The sequence below is a fragment of the Cryptomeria japonica genome, chromosome 2 (genome assembly GCF_030272615.1).
Source record: "Cryptomeria japonica chromosome 2, Sugi_1.0, whole genome shotgun sequence".
Lineage (NCBI taxonomy): Eukaryota > Viridiplantae > Streptophyta > Pinopsida > Cupressales > Cupressaceae > Cryptomeria > Cryptomeria japonica.
Window position 1 is genome coordinate 527428761 of NC_081406.1, and position 16941 is coordinate 527445701.

The following is a 16941-nucleotide window of genomic DNA, read 5'->3' on the forward strand; positions in this document are numbered from 1 at the left end:
CAAGGTGTGTTTTTGCTTTGAAGTTTGTTTCCATTCCATCGGGTACTAACAACTATGCAGAGGCATATGCTTTGCTTAAAGACATTCTACTAGTTAAAAAATTGAACATCTCTTATATTCATATCGAAGGTGACTCGCCTATTATTACCAACGCTTGCATAAAGAGAAATATTGACAATTGGCAGATAAGATATTTGCTTGAACAAGCATGGGCACTCATTGATACATTTGTAAACTTTACTATTTCACATGTGTATAGAGAAGGAAACCGGGTTGCAAATCATTTGGCAAATATGGGAAGTTCCAAGGTGGAACTTAATATGATGGGTCCAAATTGTGATCTCGATTCTTTTCCAATCCTTAGAAAAATAATTTTGGAGGACATGGGTACAAGATAATATTGCACATGGTTATGCAATTGTTTTTATAATGATAAAAAGTTGGTATGTGAGTTATTATAATTGCAGGGTTCCATGGTTGTGTTGTATCTGAATGATGTGAATGGATGTTGATTTGGGCATCTATGAAGCGAGGCAGACTGTGGACTGCTATGTAAATGTGTACAACTTTCATGATGTTTTGGTTCTGACTTCATCTTGGTCAACATACTCCAGGAAGCATTCGATACTTGGGGATGATTTGTGGCATTCAGTATTCTGGACATTACGAGATATATTGTACTTTTGTGGCATATTAGGGATTTAAGTTTCACAACCTTTCTATGTAATATCGAGCAAGGATCGGAGTTTTTCTTTCTGGTTCTTTTCTCTGGGAGCTCTTTGAATCAACTTTTGTAAAGAAATATATAAATAAAATATATTAAGTGGCATTGCCACCTTTTAAAAATAAAAATAAAAATAAAAATAAAACTAACCTTAAACTTAATTATTAATTTAAGATTATATGTTATTTTAATTATATTTATATAACATTAATTATAATTGATCTTAATAAAATAACTATTAATAACCATAAAATTATATAATATAAACAATAAAGTGAAAATAGGTATTTTTTAATGACTAAATGAAAAGTTTTAAATTTATGAATAAATGTTACAAAATTATCTTGTATAAATTAAAATGATTAAAAAGAAAATTATGATTTAAAAAAAAACTTTAATAAAAAATAGAATAATTTCAAAAAAAATTATACAAAATTATAATTATAAAAGATACATAGTTGGGTTTATTTTTTTAATAGAAATATTTGTTGTGTATTGCTTGTAATGAAATAGTTTAAATATTTATTTTATTTTATTTAAATGGTGTGAATCAAATCCCTATACAATAGTAAATCAATTTTATTACCTATATTTTGATATATATATATATATATATATATATGAGAAAAGTTAATTAAAATAGGCATTTATGTTTTAAATATAAATAAGTCTAAGAAAAACCCTATTAAATCTATCATTCCTATAAATTTGCTCCTATAACACCAAATTTTTTCATCCAATCATATTTTAGATAAATAATTTCTAGTTTAAAAATATTAATCTCAACTTTATAAAAATCAAATTTATTTTGAAAACAAAAATAATAATCACTTTTATTGGTGCAAAAAATCAATTAATTAGGCTTAAGTGAATGCAATAGTATTGCATACGGTACTAATAAGTTGATTGTGGAGATAGAATATTAGTAAATCATAAGGGTTGGATAGGCATTTTGGGAATTGGAGGTGAGTACAAATAGAATCAATTTTTTAGATTTTTTTTGCAAAAATCATGGAAACAAGATAGATTTTGATATTTCTTGTGCCCCATAAAAAAATTAGTTGTTAAAATGAATAAGAGGACCATTACTGAGATAAAAAAGAGTATGATGAAGTATAAAAAGTTAGATAAGATTTTTTGGGTAGAAGTAGTATATAAGAGAGACACATTTACATTATGTTCCTGCCATAATGCCTTTGTATTGAAGTTGGAACTTTTGTAAATTGTAGTAATATTAAAATCTTGACACAACATTAAATGATAATTTAGAATTCTTTTAATAATAATTATAGTAATAAATTTCTTTGGAAAATTATATCACGATGATTTTTCCATTGGTAGCTTTTTATGTTTTTTTGACTTACTAATGGGTATTGTGGTGAGTTATTGTGTGCCATTAGGTTAGGTATAATTTGTGACAAGTATGACCAAATATTGTGAGAATTGAAATGACATTCTTGCGATGGCTTCAGATTGCTTTGTTGGTTTGCATGCTCTATTTGGTCATCCAAAACATGATGATGACTAGCCTTTGAACATCGAGCCTATTCAGCATGTGTCTCCTATGGAGGAGGACAATGTCTCTTATCAACAAGGTGACACTGACATTTCTTCACCTACTAGAATTGTGCCTCTGGAGGTTGGTCCAAGTAATTGGACTGATTATTATGTGTAGATTCTTTGTATTTAGGTTATATAGGCAAATTAAATTGGGCTAGGTTCCTCTATTGTAAATATAATTGTTTCATGGGATGGGTTGGGTTCTTCATATGACCCAATTTGATGGTTTCTCTGGTTAGGGTTGTCTATGTCGTTTCAACAATAAACTTCTTCCCTCTTGGAAAATTTTGGTATATTTCCAAAGTAGGGTTATCTTGACTTTATTATTAATTAATATAAGTTTAGTGACTTTGGTCACTTTTATTAAAAAAAAATCATAGTAATAATATTTAAATTTTGATATCGTTAAATAATAATTTGGAATTCTTTAAATAATATACTAAATCTTTTGATAAATAGTGTTGAGGAAAGTTTAACCTTGAAGCATCTATATTTAAATGTTAAAACATAAAATGTTTTTCCTTAGTAAGGAAACAAAAGATGCATTACATCTAGTTTGTGTCAATCAGTAAAATCTATGGACAGTAGCTACACAAAAACATTCACAAGTATATAGTCTGAAAATATACAACCCATTCAACCATAACACAATAGCAAAGACCAGGGCTAATTCTATTAATCATAACAACAAAAATAGACATTTGACTACCACCATCTAACCTAGACCAACCACCTGACTATCCTTATTTTCTTCTTTGAACCTGGCAAGTATCTTTTCAGCCTCCTTTGTGCATGTTTGAGGTCTCAGCTCTCGGCCCATCTCCACTCGAACCAATTCGTGTGTCACGTTCAACACCACATCTATTTGCACCAAATCCACAAAGGTTTTAAATGCCTCCCAACCAAGCCATGTCATAGCCCTACACGGTACTTTCTTCTCACCTTCATGTCCATGAACAAAGGGTAAAATGCTCGCAGGTTCTGCCATTCCTTCTATTATGTCTATTCCCTTTCTCAGAACTGCCCATTCAAAAATAGACTCCATGTTACCAAGATACTCCTCATCAATTAACTCCCTCAAAGCTTGCTTCACTTTGTTTGTCAAAGTTTCAAACTCCAGCCTCCAAGAAACAATTAAGGAACAAATCTCCATGTTGGTTCTATACCTGTGGCTTACAAACACAATGTCCTCCCCTAGCATGAGTTTCATCGCGTCTCTCAATCTGTCATCCTTGTAGCGGAATAGACCTTGTAATTACTTGTTCGTAACCTTGCCCACGAAAGGCACAAGCTTTTTCTTCATCTTGAAGGTAAAGTTAGCTTCCATCACTCTCCTACTAAAAATACGCCACCTCTGCAAGCTCCTTCTCTGTTCTCTATCAACTGCTCTAAATCTACTCAAATGATAAATAAAACCAGACATCCACATTTACCTAAAATTCAATCAATACAATTAATACAGTTCACATCAAGTTTTTCAGTTTTGAAATCCTCCTCCGCCATCACAATATTGTTACATTAATTCTCTGCTAATAGTACACTATCCAATTTTTATTCCCCACTCTATCCGCACAGTTCGACATTAACACCACCTCTCCAACATACCATTCATCATGACATCGAACTTACAATTCATCTTCCTGATAAACTCGATCTTGCCAATAAAGATTAGCTATCCTTCATGTCAGTAAAGGACAGATTGCGCAAATCTTCCACATGATCATCCTGAGCATTTGTAAGAGACATTGCCCATTTGGAAAGCACGCCAGCCACCACGTTTGTTTCTCTCCGCACATGGGTGGCTTTAAAGTCACTAAAACAACTTATATCACTTCTAAATTTTTTCACATATTTTTTCAAGTTCTATGCCTAGGTCTCCCCTTTTATCAAAGCATTTACTATGATTAACAAATCCCCTTCCAAATGCAGTCTGTCAAAATCGAGTTTCAGCCCCCAATCCACCACCATGAGAGCTTCTTGAATCTCTGCTTTATTGTTCGTACCCTTTGCCAATATTTTGGCTCCCCATGTGAGTATATTCCCCTTCCAATCCCAGAATACCACTCCAGCTCCAGCTCCAGATTCTCTTGGGTTTCCTTTTGTCGCACCATCAAAGTTGACATTAATCCATCCTTCTAGAGGAGGAGTCCATATACAATTCAAATTTAAATTTGATAAATCCTTCCCTGAATGTGGATCAACCCGTATAGACCCATGAACGGGTCTATTAATAATATCTATAATTATTCATAGCAAGTATTCTATTTTTATTATTAATGATTATATAATAATAAGTATTAATTATTCAATTTTTTTTAATTTATATATAATGAATGTATTATAATTATTCTATTAATACATATAAATTATATTATCAAAAAGGATAGAATGGCTCTGGGTGATGGGTGGTTAGGGTTTTGACACAATCACACAAGCAAAATGTGCAACAATGGCAAAATGGAGGGGTCTTTTGGAATTGTGCATGGCGTCCTCCTGCTAGGGTTTGGGAGGATCATGCCCTTAGGACATCTAATGGTTAGTGAAAAATGTCACCAAGGCGCATAAGGGGTCGAGATTTCCTCAAACATAGACGAGAGGTAAGGGAGTTGATATGATCAAGCCAAAACCTTTCAAGGACATCGAGCATAAATTTTGGAGAATAAAAGATCAGAATAAAGCTTGTAAGGTAAGTACTGATAACCCCAAATATTGCTCTCTATCTCTGCATAATGAAAATGAGGAATGGAAGGACTCTGTGACATCAATGAGGGAGAAATCTTTCTTAATTAAATGGTTGGGGGAATAGCTGACCTATTTGCAGGTATGTAAATGTTGTAATGAGCATTGGAGCAAGGATTTCACCATTAACACCTTACTAAATGGCTTTTATTTGGTAATCTGCCAAAAACCTTCAGAAAAAATAATGGATTTTGAATAATGGGCCCTTCATGGTGGGGGTATGGTTTTTTTTTTAATTAAGAATTGGTCCCCAAATTTTGACCCTCTAAAGACCTTGATGGAGGAAATCCTTATATGGTTTAGATTTATAATCTTCTAAGTGAGTATAAGAATCCAAAAACCTTGAAATTGATTGGCAATAAAATTGGATGATTCATCTACACAGATGATGTTGTGGAAAATAAGATTTTAGCCTTTACTCTAGGATATGTGTCCATTGGCAGCCCCTTCCTTATATTCCTATGGAATAGAAATTATTTCACTAGAAGAAATCTAGAAGCAAAAGATAGAGATTGAGGAGGTTGTGAAAAATTGTAAGAGATGTAAAAGTACAAAGCATGTTACAGAGGATTGTGTTACCCATGTGAAAGGGAAGGAGCTGGAGTAGAATAGGATTTCTAGCAAATTACAAGAAATGATGAACAAGCTGGAGGAACCTCTTATAGTTGGAGCTAGCTCTGGGAAGGTGTATCAAGAGCTGTTAAATGCTACTGACTTAATTTTTTAAAAGAATGTGAGGCTAGAGTCATTCAAGAATTTGGAAAGCATTAATCCTGGTTTGGAGGGAGGGGTTAACATGAATATGGTATCTATGGAATGCTTTAACAATGGACTGACTTTAAACAACAATTCTTTATTTTCCATTGGTATATCTAGTGGAAGTGTTTAGGAGAATAGAAGGAACCTTGAATACTCAGATGAATTCATGAATGTCAACCAACTCAGAACAGGTTTACCTTCAAGGGAGGCATGTGATGGAATGAAGGACATGTCTATGAATTCCATTAATGAAACAAAAGACAGGCTTGGAGATAGGCAAGAGAGGTCTTCATTGGAGATATACTCACACTCAAATGGGAAAACGAGGGAGAGTTTTGAGCATATTGATTTCTTGACCTGTAGTGGAAATAGGATTTGTAGGATTCAGGGGGTCAAGCAGTAATTTGGTAGGAATGGAACTATTATTACTAACGAAGAGGTGTAGTTCAAGGATATTCAAATATCACTTATTAGAAACTTAGAAAAGTCCTTTGAAGAGGCTAAGGAAAGTGGGGATAGTTTTGATGATCTATAAGATGAGTATGAATATGTAGAGGATGTCATGGAAGAGGATATTTTAGGAATGAGTGTAGATTTAGGTATTATGGATAAGAGGAGTTTGGGACAATCTTCCATGAAAGGGCCAAAGATTAAAATTTTGGAGAAGAAAAGGAAGGGGCTCAAATCCATAAGAATGCAATTGGAAATTGCAAGTAGTGCCAAAGAGAAAATCAAGCTTACAATAGGAACAATGAGGGTCTTGTCGTGGAATATTAGGGGCTGCCATGCTCTAGACAAAGTTCAACTGATCAAAAGATGTCTTGATCAGTTGAGGCCTGATCTAATGATGTTGTAGGAAACACAATTGAAGGAGGATAATTTTGATTTCTGTTGTCACCAAGATTTCAACCGAATACTTAAGCTAAAAATGCTCAGCAATCTTGTGAAACATTGAAAGATTTCCAAGCCTGTGGGTTACCTATAGTGGAAATCAACCTCCAGAGTGAGCTGGTTCTCTAGTGAAACCTCCTAGAAAAACTAACACTTGATTAAGAAAAGAGAGAGAAACTTGCCGAATAATGAAATCCTACTGCTAATGAGAGGTGATACACCAATGGTTCTAATACTACTTGTTGTCTTAGAAGAGTTATTAGCTTCAAAAAATAATTGAGATTTGATTCACAACCTAGTGAAGATCATAAAATTCATAAATATTTTGTGTAAAGGTTTGAGGTTTTCAATATTTTGTTTGAAGGAAGAGAGTTTTCACAACATCCAATTTACTGAAAAACTGATAACAAAAGGCACAACCTGAATTTTGTAATGAAATTTCCTTGTCCAATCCAAGCATCCATGAGACAAAATAAAGGATTTTGAAATAAAATCACAATAATTTCATCAAATCACATATATGACAATGAACAAAACAAGAATATGCTGGAAGGAATAAATAATCTTTATTGAATTCTGAGTAATAATTGTTGCTACAATGCTTTGAATATGAGAATAGTATGTGAGATACAATCTCTTGATGTGTGTATGCAAGGTAGAAAGAACTAACTTAGGAAAGAAGAAGAATGAAAGACTTATAAAGAAGAAGTGTTGAAAAGTTGAAGGAGAACTGATGTGACAATTGTGAACTCGGCTACAACTTGAAGTCTTCTTTTTTGGTTCTATCTTTTCTTGCATGATTCATTCCTCTTTGGTCGAATTTGATTGAAATGGAGGAAAAAGAGGAGTCCAAACTGAAGAAAACCGAGGATCTAGTGCTCTAAAAGCTGTCTTGACTCATGATAAACTCATAAGGAATAATTAACTACATTAGAACATCTGCACACTCACCCAAAATTCCATATTTTCAGGGTCTTGAACAGATGTGTGCCTTGGAACTCCACCTCATTTCATGATTGAAGCCTTAGTTGGTTGATGATAGACTGTTTGAAGCTTCCAAGGTTGGAAGGGATCGGATTTAGCTCATATCATGCCTACAAAACTTCTGATAAGCCTCAAAAATGGAATATTTTAGCCTCAAGCTAGTCCTAAACCATGTATATATTGATTGGGTATCCTTTTATCATTCTTAGAAGGCCTTTGGATTCTAGAATTACTTCCTTGCTGCAATATTGTCCTTGTGACAATATTTGTGAACCCCTGTCCATAGGTACTATGAAAACCACTATAATCTCATGATAAAATGATCTTTAATCATTACCTTTTGAGCCTGCAATCTTATCTTTTATTCAATTACATGCTTTTACTATTATAAATCTACCCATTTCATGATGCTTTATACCTGAGTATAGTTGTCTTTATGAGATTTTTTGTTGTTGTTGTTGTTGCCCTCTGTCTTTGTACTGTTTGACAGTTATAACTTGCATGGTTCCTTGTCACTGTGGTCTTTGAAAGCTGCCTTGGATCAAATCTCTGGTTCATTGCTGCTATAATTCTTTTGACAATGTTTTGCAAAGATATAGTACATTCTATGGTTGCTCTCGGGTGCATCATACTAGGTATTTTGGCTCTTTGGCTATAAATGATGACTATTCTATAACCTTTCATTGTACCTTATGTCCTATGTTATTCCATTGACTATCTCATGACCTAGATAGTATTGTGATTGTGATTTCTTATATACCATTCATCTCACTATTCATGCTAGCTTGTTTGTATGCTTCAAGGGTAGATGACTGTGCATTGCCATTAAGGTCTGAAAACTATCCTTATTTTCAGATTGTCTCTTCATCATATGACAAATTTGTCCCTTTATATCTTCATGACTGAATTTTCACAGATCTCTAAAGACAATTTCTTCTGTGACTGCTTTCGACTGTCTTTTAAGAAGTCATTAGTGCTCTTTTAGGTATATTATTGTGATCTTGATCAAGCTTGCTACCACCTTTACAAACCCTACTCTTGTCCATACTCTAATGAGAACTCTGCTCGTACCTTAATCATTGTTTCTCTTAGGGTTTGAATGCCCTTTCTTGGTGGCATAATAGTCTGATCATGCTTTGTTCAAAAATCCTTTAACATTTGGTTCCATTCACTGTTCATGAGTCTTTTCCTACTCAGTGGGTATTTGATGGTTGTCTTAGATAACATGTGGCTACCTTCTTCCATTTTTAAACCATGTGATAAGCATTTTGAAGGCTATGTCTTATCATGAATCACTCCTCTAAATCTCATTAATGGCTATTGAGATATTCATTATTTAGGTTTGTCACTTTTTTCCCACCACTGTATTGGTTGCTTGTGACTTGACATGGACTGTGTTTGAGGTTTTGGTGATTGTGGTTGTGATAATAGCTTTTCTATTGGTATTTGGACTATTCTAAAGCTTCTTTAATGGTTGCATCTTCATTAACTGTGCTTTAAGTTGCCACAGGTTGTGGTGATAATCTTTGTAGTTTGAGCCACCATATTGTATATTATGCTTGCTTGTGAATTTGGACTAAAATATTGCTTGGCTGCTCTATGACTAGAAGAGATAATCATTTTTCAATCTTTTTGATTCTTAGGTTTAGGGTCTTTTTGACTGTGGTCTTTAGGTCTATCAAACAATCATGACCTAACTCTCCATATGTCTACTTCTTTAAACTAGTGAACCTAATCTCCATATTATGAAGAATCTTTGTTAGTGGACCTTAAATACTGAATTTTGAGTCTTATAGCTGCCTATATCCTTTAATGTCTTGTGAATCCTATCATTCACCATCTAAAGCTAATTTAGAGGCACTTTATGACCATGATCATGACTGCCTTCTTGTAGCCATCCTTGGTCACTTAATAGTAAAGCCTTTTTTACTGTCATTTCTAATGTGTTGGACTACTAATCCTTATGGGCACTGCGACCTTGATAGTTGATACCAACTATTGTTGATCATTGCTTGTAATAGATACACATGTGATAGTAAAGGAGACTACCTTAGGGTCTTCTCTAAGTACTTGAATTGTATCTCCATGGTATTTAATCATTAATATTGTTGTTTACTCATTAACACCTCTGCCCTAGCCCCCTTGATTGTATTCTCTTTAGAGTCTACAAACATGTCTTCATGGCTATCTTCTAGGTCTGCCTATCATTATGGGGACTTCAATTATTGCATTGGTCTTGTGGTTTAGGGATTTGAGCTCTATTACACTATCAAAATCACTGTCAAACCTATGACAGTAATCTTCTTCCTAGGAATTCCTTGAATGGATTGGTGGTTGTCTTAAATGCTTGGGCTTGCCATTATGTATGGTGACTGTAAATAACATAAATCTGGGCATGGTACTACTCTTCATGATTATGGATTATTTGCTATCATTTTCACCTTTGTCCTCACTATCATATATTGTTATGGATGTCTTGTTTTGAGACTCTATCAAACCCTCATTCTTTTGTTGGTTGCATCGATATATCTAGATCTGCTCTTTGACATGGTTTCATACTATGACTATGTGTTATCTCTTCTAAGAGCTTATTCATGTAATCACATCCCCCTTGGATTGTTTTCATGGTCCTGAGCATGTATTGATGATTCTTTACATGTATCCTTGGTTTCTATGAAAAGACCATGCTCTCCTTGTAGCTGTGAATTGTTATCATTGTTTTATGAGCTATCTTACTCATTTGGGACTGCACCTTTTTATAGTGCCTTTGTTACTTGTTTTAAAACCCTTGACTCTATTTTGACAGTGAATCATCACTATCATTCATTGGTACTCATTGTGATAATACCCCGTTGGCAGATATGACAGTCTTTGATATTGCTTTGTCAGTTGCTTTGGTAATGTTTATCGTATCTCTATCATTGTCATCTTTGTTTCAGGTTTGTTCTATGGTGAGTGAGCCTTTAAACTCTATGAAGATAGTATTGTATTGTATTATTTCCCATTGACATAGGCACCATCCTTAATGGCTGTGTCTAGACCTATCTAACACTGTCATGATCTATCTCTTTTTTTGTTGCAGGCCCTTACTGTCATCATTTCCTCCAAAAATGATATCATCAACAAATACCTCACTTACCAGTATCTTATCTCCTTCTGACTTGAGATATATGTTACTATCTTCACTAGTTCTCTGAAAACCTATCTTCACCAAGTGAGAGTGCAATCTTTCATACCATGCTCTAGGTGCTTGCTTCAGTCCATATAATGCCTATGTAATTTTCACACCATGTCCTTTTATACAATTAAAGCATAACCATCTGGTTGTTCAATGTAGACTTCCTCTTCCAATATTCCATTTAGGAATGCCGACTTAAAATCCATCTGATATACTATGACTACTTTGTATGCTACAAATGCAAGTAGAGTCCTTACTCCTTCCTTCCTATCTTGCAACTGGTGCAAATGTCTCACCATAATCTTCACCTTCTTCTAGTGCATATCCTTTGCATACTAGTTTGGCTTTATTTCTAACCACTACTGCATCTTCATTTAGTTTATTTTTGAATACCCATTTTCTACCTATTACATTCTTGTTCTTCGGTCTGGGTACCAATGGCCAAGTATTGTTCTTCTCTATCTAGTCAAGTTCTTCTTCGATTGCCTTGATCCAGTCTTCATCTGCAAATGCTTCGTTTGTAGTTCTAGGCTCAATGGTGGAAATCATACAAGAGTTCTCTCTAAGCCATGTTCTTGTTAGCACACCTGTATTCATGTCTCCAATAATCTGATTGGGGCTATGATTGAGTCTAACATACCTTGGAATGACATGATCTTGATTTCCAGGTTCTCCTTCTCTACTTTCTTCTTCTTCTGCTGGACCTCCCTATTCCGGTTGAACTGGGGCTTCTCTGTTCTATTCCCCAACTCCTGGCTTCGCCGGTTTCGGTTCCAAAAATAGTGTGTAAGGTCCTTCTTCTTCCTTCTCTTTACTGGTTTCTCCCAATTTCTCAAGAAACTCATCAACTCAGACATTAACACTTTCAATGATCTTCTTGGTCTGGTTGTTGTAACACTTGTAAGCTTTTCTCTTGGTGGAGTAACCAAGAAATATGCCTTCATCACTCTTGGCATCAAACTTACCAACATAATCACCTCTTTTGATAAAACATCTACTACCAAAAATCTTAAAGTAATTGACATTAGGTGATCTACCATACCAGTACTCATAGGGAGTTTTATCCTTACCTCTTTTAACCAGTATCTGGTTTATTGTGTAAACAACTGTGCTAATAGCTTCTCTCTAGAATGTCTTAGATACACCTCCTTGAATTAGCATAGTCCTAACATCTTCAACAACTGACCAATTGTTCCTTTCTGCACTTTCATTTTGTTGTGGTGTCATAGGTGCAGAAAGTTGCCTCTTAATTCCATTGTCTTCACAATATCTAGTGAATTCCTCTGAAGTAAATTCACCACCTTGATCGGTTCTTAAGCACTTTATCTTCTTTTCACTTTCATTTTCAACTAAGGCTTTGAATTCCTTAAACTTGCTAAAAGCTTCTATCTTGTCTTTCAGGAATGTGACCCACATCATCCTTGAGTAGTCATTGGTAAATATCATGAAGTACCAATCACCTTGAATACTCCTAGTCCTCAATGGTCCACAAAGGTCGGTATGAACCAAATCTAGCAAATGCTCAACTGAGAAAGATTTTCTCTTGAAGGTTGAGGATGTCATTTTCCCTAACTGACATTCATTGCACAAAGCATTCACTGGTTTGTCCAACTATGGAAAACCTCTTACTGATTTGGACTTATTGACTTTTACAATGTTATCAAAATTTACATGACAAAATCTCTGATGCCAAAGCCAACTATCTTCTACTTTTGCAATTAAATAACCATTGACTTTAAAGCTTAAATGAAACAAGTTACCTATGGTTTGTTTTCCAATTGCAATCAGTTCACATTTGTGTCCATAAATCTTGTAGACTCCATTCTTGAATTCCAATGGGTAACCTTTTTCATTGAGTTGAGCAACACTCAAAAGATTGCATTTCAGTCCTTCAACCCAGTAGACATCATCTGCACTACTTTTACCATTCAAAGAGATGGATCCTTTTCCTTTCACCATGCAGGGCAAGTCATTCCCAAATCTCACAACCCCTCCATTAAACTCTCTCAAAATAAGAAACTTACTTCGGTCACCGGTCATGTGGTGTGAAAAACCACTATCTATAATCCAGTCATCAGAACTATCCATATGATGTCTCTTCTTTAATAGCAACAAAGACAATGTCTTGATTTTCTTCTTCTTTAGATTCCTCACATGTAATTCCTCCATTCACTACAATGAGACAATCTCTTTTACCTTTGCCTTTATACTTCTTGTACTTATCACATTTTTGCTCTTTATCTCCATTAGGACAGTTAGCAGCAATACATCCAATCCAGTTACATGAAAAACACTTCAAAGGTAATTTACCTCGGTACTTACCAATACCTCTAGGTAACCTCTTGGCCAATAATGCTTCAATCTCAATCAGACCATCTACCTCTCTGCTAGATCTACACTCATGACTGTAGCTCACTTCTATGCTTTTCCTTGCCGGTGGGGTAGAAAATGAGGCTCTAAATGCAGATTCCGATCTCTGAACACTTCCATCAAAACCATTTAATTCAAATGCAGTTAATTTACCAATGATGGAGTCAAGAGTTACCTTTGTTTTATCAATAGACTTGAGTTCCTAAATGGCTTCAACTCAGATATCATAGATCAGTAGAAGGGTTCTCAACACCTTTCTAACCACTGTGGTATCCTCCACTGTACCTCTAGCACTTTTTATCTCTCTGACTATCTCCTTGATCCTCTGACCATACTGTTGAATGTTTTCTCCCTCAACCATCCGCATATCATCAAATTTACCTCTCAGACTCTCTTCTTTAGCAATCTTAACATGCTCATCACTGCTATAGATATCTTCCAGTTTCTTCCATACTTCATAGGTATTCTCTGATATATGAACATCAACATACTCTAAATCAGACAAGGAACTGATAATAGCCTCCAATGCTTGATTGTTCTCCTATTGCTCCTTCTTTTGATCATCTGACAAAATCCCACTAGGCAAGTTATATTTAGTAACAACATGTTCCCAATATTGAATTCCTAAGCTCTTGATATAGATCTTCATCCTATCACTCCAGAATCTGTAGTTTTCCCTATTGAACTTTGGACCTTCTTTCTTCATCATGTTCTCTTAGATCTTTTCCTCAAGTTGTTAGGCTTAGACACAAGAGGACCTGAAACACTTTGATACCGATTGATAATATGATGAAACTATAAGGATCCAGTCAACTATTGAGAGGGGGGGGGGGGTGAATCAGTAGATAGAAAACAAACTAAACTTTCACCAAACTTAATTCCAACTCAGAAAAAACTTGCTAAACTAACTGGTTTAGACACTGTATCAATAACTGCAACTGCACTGTCAAACTTTACTGGTTGACCAATATATCAAAGATACAATGTAACAAATTTGAAACTCACAAACCATTTAACCAAACATTAAACCACTTTACTAACATCAGTAATAGCTCATTTCAAATCATTTTCGGTTATCTTAACATATCTAAGTGGCTTTACCAGTTAATCATATCAACCATATCAAAACACATCCAAAAAATCATTCAACACTTGACACAATGATTTTTCACGTGGAAACCCAAATGGGAAAAACCACGGTGGGGATGAATACCCACAAGTATTTTGAACTCTTCTGAAGTTTGCCCTATTAGGAGCCAAGCCTTGTTATAAGCTTATACAATAATGTCCTGTTAAGAATAGATCCAATTAAGGACCATCCGGTTAAGGGATTGATTACAATACCCTGTTAGGAGTAACCTCGGTAGAGGATTTCAAATCCAAGCTAATGGATCATCTGGTTAGAGGATTTAAACAATACCAAGCTTGTTAAAGCTTACCCAATTAAGGGATTTAACTGTTGTAATGGTTAGAGAACAACAGGTTCTTTGCTGATCTGGAAATAGCACTACCTTGCTTAGTCAGATCCTTTTGTGCTCCTATCTACCTTCACAACATTCTGCAGACACTCCTTCTGGTTTGACAACAATCACACTACCACACTTAACCAAATTGCCAACACAATACAAACAACTCATGGACCTTGAATTCAAATACAATAGGTCAGTAACACATCACAAAACCTACAAATCTCATAGAGATTACAAACATATCGGTTCAATTATAACCATTGTATTACATATTAATCAACTACACATTGTTCTAGACAACTTCAACCGCTCTTGGATCACCACACATTGGATCCTGTAGCTCATCATGCATTTTTCACTTCATGCTATGCATTTGCTCATTCCCAAGATAAACGATTATCTTCACGCACCAAATCCATTTTAAAACTCATCACATGCATCATGCTTACATGGCATATACATCTCCAATCATCATTCGGTCAAAGATCATCACGACCGATTCACCAAGCTCCATTGGTTAGGGTTCTACTTATCAACAGGTTAGGGTTCTACTTATCAACAGGTTAGGGTTACCGGTTGCCTTCACTGCTTTACTACCGGTTGCATTACTGCATTATTATCGGTTACTATTGACATCAATGACAACACTATACTTCATCAATGCAATCTTCATGCAATGCTAACACTGACATATCTATCTTGAATCCTTCTAGCACATGTCTCATCTATATTGCCTGCGTGCAATTCATGGATGCAACTACATATTTAGCTTCAACTATAGATTGAGAAACACAAGTTTGTTTCTTGCTCATTCATGCCACTAATCTTCCTCCAAGTAGAAAAGTTCCACTGGTTGTGCTTTTCCGGTCATCCACATTACCTGCCCAATCAACACCAGTAAAGACATCTAAAGTAAATTTTCCTTTATAGGGATACAATAAACCATAGTCTATTGTGCCTTTGAGATACTGAAAAATTCTTTTCACAACCACCATGTAACTCTCTTTAGGCTCTTTTTGAAATCTAGCCACTAATCCAACAACATGGGCAATGTCTGGTCTGCTATGGACAACATAGTGTAGTTTGCCAATCATATATATGTACTCTTTTTCACTAACCTCAGGGGAATCATCTTCCTTTGACAACTTGCAACCAATCACCATCGGTGTTCCTAGCAGTTTGCATTCTTCCATTCCTAAAGTCTTCAACACCTCTTTGATATACTTGGTCTGACAAATAACGATACCACCATCTAGTTATTGAACTTGTAAGCCAATAAAGAACTCAATTTTACTTATTAGAGACATTTCAAATTCCTTTTTCATTATATCAGCAAATTCCATACACATATCATCATTGCCACCAAAAATTATGTCATCAACAAACACTTCTTCTATCAACATCTTGTCTCCATCAGTCTTCAAATAAATGTTGTTGTCCTCACTAGTACGTTGGAATCCAATCTTGATCAAATGTGCATGTAATCTCTCATACCATGCTCTTGGCGCCTGCTTACGACCATAAAAAGCTTTGTGCAATTTACACACCATGTCTTTATCATCAGTCAAGGAAAATCCATTTGGGTGTCCAATGTATACTTCTTCTTCTAGAATCCCTTTTAGAAAGGCTGACTTGACATCCATTCGGTAGACTTTGAATCCTTTATATGCAGCAAATGCCAGTAGCATTCTTACACCTTCTAATCTAGCAACAGGTGTAAATGTTTCACCATAATTCTCACCTTCCTCTTGAGCACACCCTTTGCAGACTAACCTTGCCTTGTTTCTTACAATCCTTCCTTCTTCATCTAATTTATTCTTGAAGACCCATTTTGTTCCAATTACATTCTTATCCTCCGGTCTAGGAACAAGTGACAAGGTCCGATTCTTCTCAATTTGATCTAATTCCTCATTCATTTCCTTAACCTAATCATCATCCTTTAGTACCTCCTTTACTATCATGGGTTCTATTGTAGATATTAAACATGAGTTCTCTCTGATCTTTCTCCTAGTTTGAACACCTACATTCTTATCACCAATCATCTACTCTTATGAATGATCCAGTCTGACATATCTAGGTATTGCATGTGCTAGTTGTGCATCTTCTTCATCAGGTTCTTCATTTTCTTACTCATTGTCATCGCTTACCGGTTGAGCACCTAGTTCTGCATTTGCCGGTTCTTCATTATTCTTTGATTCCGATTCAATGATCACAAACTTTTCCTCATTATCATCCTTTTCAGATTCTGATATGTTTGTACCTTCAGA